General features: G+C 42.4%; 1 protein-coding gene across 5 annotated transcripts in view; it reads right to left on the reverse strand.

The window, feature by feature from the left end:
* Positions 1-6,019, reverse strand: part of LOC115141049 (semaphorin-6D-like) — a 131,126-nt gene extending 125,107 nt beyond the window's left edge. For all 5 annotated transcript variants that reach the window (XM_029679636.2, XM_029679638.2, XM_029679639.2 and 2 more), the window contains exon 1: positions 5,806-6,019. The gene's annotated coding sequence lies outside the window, so the exon portion shown is untranslated. The remainder of the gene's footprint in view (positions 1-5,805) is intronic.
* Between the last annotated feature and the right edge of the window lie 588 nt (positions 6,020-6,607).

Here is a 6,607-nt window from a genome sequence, read left to right on the forward strand (position 1 = left end):
TGCACCACAGACTGTCCAGGAGTTGGCGGATGCTTTAGTCCAGGTCTGGGAGGAGATCCTTCAGGAGACCATCCGCCACCTCATCAGGAGCATGCCCAGGCGTTGTAGGGAGGTCATACGGGCACGTGGAGGCCACACACACTACTGAGCCTCATTTTGACTTGTTTTAAGGACATTACATCAAAGTTGGATCAGCCTGTAGTGTGGGTTTCCACTTTAATTTTGAGTGTGACTCCAAATCCAGACCTCCATGGGTTGATACATTTTTGTGTGATTTTGTTGTCAGCACATTCAACTATGTAAAGAAAAAAGTATTTAATAAGAATATTTCATTCATTCAGATCTAGGATGTGTTATTTTAGTGTTCCCTTTATTTTTTTGAGCAGTGTATATTGCTTCCTGCATTAAGTAGCCAATGGGAAAATGTTTTGATTCAAGTTTACTGATGCTATTATATACATACAGTACCAATAGGTATCTCAATGCCTGAATATTGCATATAGGCCCTTGTGATTGTTATGGTTCATTGGGGGCTCTGGGGGATTGTGGGTGTCGCAGTTAAATGTGAGTATAAAAAAGGCAAGCGTCTTAGTCATCGCTCAGTAATCCTCAGTGATGAGACTCAATGTGCAAATGAAGTAGCTACCTCCTCAGATGAAATATGCATGAAAGGGAAATAAGTTTAATCTCAACAGGATGTATTTCTTGCCCAACACTCTTCTCCCTTACCAGCCCTGAGTGTACTGGGCAAAAACTTCCCATCACACTAATCAAACAGCTGTGTGTGTGGCCAATCTCTTTTGAGGAAGACAAAAAGATAATGGAATCTAAAAGGATTACTCAAAATGCAGATTGAAGCACCTTCCCAAATCACCCAATTACAAACAAACATAGACAAGCCACTCAGACAGCAGGATTTACATACTAATATAACACAAATAAAGTAGGATGAAAACATGTTCACATACAAAGACTAAGGGTTGGGAAACCTTTACGGACCTGAATACATAAATATGATACTATCTGCTGACACAGGTTATACTGCCCTCTGTAATTGCTGGAACCCTTCCACTTCAGTTCGTGGAGCTTAACCAGACAGTTACCCAGCATTCTCGGCCCGTGGCTGCTGCGGGTTAGCTGAGCGGCCTAAGACCATGTTTGACAAGGGGTTAACACTGCTGAAAAAGGCTTGATAAAACCACAGGAAGACAGCCAGTCTGGAAAGGAGGACTGAGGCCTGTCACTTGTCCAGAGTGTGGTCTGCAACCTTTTTTTCTTTTTTTCCATCCTACCCTTTGGTTGAACTCTGCTCTTTTTCCTCCCAAATTCACGCACTCATCAGCTCTGGGATAATTACCCGTACTGTGCTAACCGCGGCGGTGTGACAGGAGGGCAGCCATCACTCGCCTGTTTTTAGAATCAGAGCTAATTACTGCCCTGTCAAGGACTCTATTTAAATGACTGCTACTGATGGGGCTAATAGGATGAAACAGTGTCAATATTGAACACAGTCAATTAAACCAGACATGTATTTTGGGCACCAAGGTCCTGGTGTGCTGAAATGAACACAGATATACAGAAAAATAAATAGCATTGTAATGAGGACTCAGTAAAACAAGTTTCTGCATTGTGAAGAGCAAACAGCTAAAACACAGTAAAGTACATTTCCCCCTACTGGTCCCGGACAATGACTGAAGACCCCCTTCAGCTGCCATGGCAAAGCCACGAGGCTTTCCTCAACCCACCCTTTTTAATGCAATATGTTCATGTGATTTTCCCCCAATGTCCATTGGAGGGGCCAAACCTGAAGGCCAAGGCCTGGTGGTCTCAGCAGATAGCGGGGACAGGCCTGTCCCGTGTGTCAGCCTTGGGTTATGGATGATGGGGATGCTCTGGGGCTGACAGGTAATAATTCACTCCCCAGGGTTCAGGAACCTGTCGCTGAACCGAGGCAGGCAGAGACAGGGAGGGTGGAAGACGGCACGGCCTCGCAAAACCTTCCTTTCCTTACTTTCCCCACTAAGCCAGATATGGGGTCCCCATTGGCTGCCCAGTTGCCATGGGTAACAAACTACCATCAATATGAAATATGAGGTGCCACAGTCCAGTGCTTCACTCCGGTGCAGGGCCAAACAAAGTCCCATATGGTGAGGGTGGGAGCCGAAGATTAACTGTTGCTCCTTCAAGCCAAACACAGTCACACTGCCCATTTTTTAAACTCCAGCAGCCCTCCAGTGCCGTAGGTAGTAATTCAGAGTCACCTCAGACAGATGGTTACTGTCAATACTCCACACTTACAATGCTTTTAAAGAAAGATACTATAAAAGTCATATTGATCTCAAAATGGAAGTTATCAACACAGAAGGGGCAGATTGCAGTAATTCAACCACTGCAATTGATATGTGCCAGGGCATCTGGGCTCTATCAGGATCCTAACCGAAACCATTCAATATAATATTATGGATAGTATAATGGTACCACAGTCTTCTGCGGAAGACAGTTGACTCAAAAGACAGTTGCTTCTCTAAACAGTACAGTAACTTGAGTCTGGGCCAGTTCTGAAGCCAGTTCTCCAACTGTTGGAACAGTTGGAGAGGCAGCAGAGTTGGATGAGGGAATATCTGCATCACAGGGGTGACCGTGGGCTGGGAGGTATAGGCTGTACTGTACGTCCCACAGGACCATAGTCCTGGGCCCCTGGGACAGAGCCTATTTCTGCCCTCATTACCCCGCGGACCATTAAGGAGACACAGCCATCCACACATCACAGCTCAGCCCTGCAGCAGACCTCCTGTCATTTAATACAAAAACTACAGCACCATCGGAAATAGGAAATAAAATTACACCGTGGTCTGAATGCACCATTAGCCATGCTAACCGAGCGCCGGCTCTTTCAGGGCTGAAATGAGAGCCGGACAACATGCAATTTGGGAGCCGACGGAGAGGGAGCGGGCTGCCTCTCTCAGCTCCAGTCATTTACAGCCATCACCCACCAGCATGCAAGACCTGAGTTACTTATTGAATGGGGTTGGGTAATAAGAAAGCGGAGATGTGTGTTTCTGGAGGTAGGAAATGAGAAAGAGAGAGAGAGAGCGAAAGAGAGTGAGCAAGGTAAAAAGAGTTCCGAGAGGGCATAATGGTTGGGTAGGAGTTACAAATAATATAAACATATTATTCAAAAATGATCAATCCAGAAAACGCAACAAACCAGTAGAATATTCCAACTCTGTTGAAGGGAAGCAATAGCACCACTTGTTGATTAGGCTCTGACATCTAAAACACCTAATGTATAACAGTATTGTCATTTTCTCTGACTGAGCAGCCTAGCCCTGACCACAAGCACCAGTAAAAAACTGATACCAACTGCAACTTTGGTTTCCTTTTTAACATGTAAAAGATGGGGGTGAATATTGTTTTTAATAAAAATATCTGCAGCAAGAAACATTTAGAAAGGAGAAAAACAACCTTGTTTGTACTGTAAGATAATGATACCCTAGAGTCAGTGAGTTTTGCACCAAATTAACATGAATATTTACATTTCTTCTAAAACATTGGAATATAGACGCAGTTATCACACATCCACATCACCAAAACTATTATGGATGGGAAACGTTAGTTGTGCATGCTGCCAGTGGCGGCATGTCCATAGGGGGCACAAAGGCAAGTGCCCCCTCAGATGTCGTGTTGTGAGATGTTTCAGATGTTAAATTAATTAGTCATCTTCATTTTTAAGCCCATGTTTTATCCGAATCATTTATTAAAAGATCTGTCAGCAGCATTTTGCAGATGGGACACACTGACTGGACTAGGCAAAGAGTACCCACCGCCCCCCACAATTCTCCCTAGTAAGTGGTCCCTTCCCAAGTGCACAGAGAAAAGAAAGGCAGGCCACTATACTCTAGCGCGTGGAGTATTGTCAGTGGAGGAGGAGAGTGTAGAGTGACACACAGCGTTTTATTTGATTTTAGCTGATGGTGCTGGACAGGAGGTATGTTTATAAATGAACGTGATCAAGCTATGTAGCCTATTGATTTCTTCTTCATGAATAAATCAAACAAAAATGTTTTGTTGTTTGTCTGCGTCTACATCTGCATTGCTTGCCGTTTGGGGCTTTAGGTTGGGTTTCTGTATTGCACTTTGTGACATCTGCTGATGTAAAATGGGCTTTATAAATACATTTGATTGATAGTACTAACCTTGCAACTGTATGATGTTGGCTTTAGTTAGCCAGCTAGATAGACTCCCAATCTCACCATTTCAGGCTATCAATCAAGTTGGATTAGCTTGTCTAACCTACCTGCTGGCCAGGTTACTAGACTTGAGAAAAGCAGGCAATTACTAAATGTACTAAATAAGACTCACATTCCTTTCAATCCTTTAACCAGATTTGAGCAAAACCCACCCCCCACACACACGTACTTCATGCCATACTTTGGTCAAGATATTTGACTTGCAGATATAAGCCTACTAAAAGCTTCTCTCTGTTGGGCATAGCTGAGAGTGGTTCTAAAGACCATAAAAAGATAGCCTATTTTTGTCTCAATCCAGGTCTGTAGACTACACACAGACTGTCACCTTCAATGTCCTCCCATCTGGAACTATTGGACATTATTCTCGCTAATTCGACACAATATTGGCTATTATATTTTGGCTAGTGTTTACCAAAACGCATTAAAGACTGCATGAAAAAACTAATATCAACATGTAATTCGAATCACTGTTATTGATAGCCTCTAGCTGTATTTTCAGGCTATAAATATGCGCACAAACTCAAAAAACATAAAACAATTTAAGAATCAGCCTAAGAACACAATCAAAGGCATCATCATTTGTTTCATTGCATTATGACAGATAACCAGCAGGTCACAGACTGCAGTTGTTGTGGAAAATTCAAAGTCATCCACAACTAAAATCACCTAATGCGCATTTTAATTAAGCAGCTGTCAAAATGACAAGACATTGCTCTATAATATAAAGCTGGTGAACCAAGTAAGGTCAATCTAGGCCTACAACAACAAGTTTGTCACGCCACACAAAGGACTGCGAAATCTGTGAAATCACCCAACTCGATACATCTTGGCGCACGCAGCTATTATGCATTTCAACTTACTCTTTAAGACTGGCAACAATTTTCTACAAAAACGATCTTGTATTCACCTTGTTCAAATGACCCAGTGAGATGATATAACAGTGTTTGAAAGACATGTATGGTTGCAGGTCTATTATATAGACCATTAAAGTCTCGTTTTAATTTCTGTAAACTATAGCCTACATAAATACAAACAGACGTCTGTCTGCACAACGACAAAAACACAGTCATATATCCTATCCAAAAACGGATAGAGTATTCCTAGTACACTATTTTTGGCATATTTATTTGATGACATTTAGCTGAAAAGATGATCGAGCTGAAGCCAATGGTTTAGGACACGGTTTCCCAGTCTCGGTCTTGGGGCCCTTCCTGTGTGCACGTTTTGGTTTTGCCCTAGCACGAAACAGCTGATTCAAATAACTAACTCCTTCAGTAGCCGACTGTCTCCGTGGCTGCACCTACATTTAACTTGCGCATTCGGAGTATTTTGTGTTGCCACAAGTTTGCCCCAGTGTCTACATAGAGGACATTGGGCTATTTAAAACAAAACGATGTCGTATTCTAGTTCTAAGTAGGTACTTATAGGAAGTCCTACCATTCATAACATGTTTGGCCAGTTTATACCACCTACCCGTTTTGGTTTTTGCCCTAGCACTAGCGGAATCAAATAATCAACGCTTGATAAAGAGAAAGTGCCGTAGTATAATTCTTACCTTTTTCTTTCGTTTTGGCTATCTTGTTTCGTTGACAATACTTTGATTCTAGCAGGACAGAGACCAGTGTTACAGAAGCGTAAAAACGGGATTAGTTATTTTTTTCCAAAAAGGCTTGTATTCCCAGAGCGCGAAAGCTGCGAAAGAGCGCCCTTGTCATGACAGAGACCCACGCACGCTCGAGCTGGACTGCAATCACAACATACCTCACCCAGCGAAGAGCAGCATAGGATAATACACGCCCTAGTGTGTTGAATTGGCCGGCAGTCGGTCCAATGACAGGGGGAGGGATAGTACCAGACCTCGTTTGAGACGTGTTTTTTTTTTATTCTTTTAAAAAAAAGCTTGTTTGAGACGTGTTTTGTTCAAACCTTTTCATTAGACTCCTCCCTCAACATCTCACTTTTGTCCAGTTGTTGGATGCCTACACATCTGGATCCTTGCAACCCGAGCCTGCAGCCAGTCTCTCCGCCAATGAGATTTCAGACAAGGGCATTTAAATTGATATATCATTAACCTTCTTTCTGAGGCTGGTTACCTTGCTCCACATATAAGATAACTGAACAAAATACTTTCATTCTGTCAACAAGTTTCTCTGTTGTCTTCAGTTATTAATAGTGGTCCAAATATTAAATTGCATGGACCTAACTTACTCCATGTTTTGCTTGTACCTCCCTGTAATTACATACATCATGCCATTATAATAGCATTTTCAGTTTTCACATAAAATAGTGTCCTTTGTATTGTAATAATGGTTCAACAATAAAACTGTTCTTTAAATTATCAAAGAAAAAAAGCAGCC

Source organism: Oncorhynchus nerka, linkage group LG14 (genome assembly GCF_034236695.1).
Source record: "Oncorhynchus nerka isolate Pitt River linkage group LG14, Oner_Uvic_2.0, whole genome shotgun sequence".
NCBI lineage: Eukaryota > Metazoa > Chordata > Actinopteri > Salmoniformes > Salmonidae > Oncorhynchus > Oncorhynchus nerka.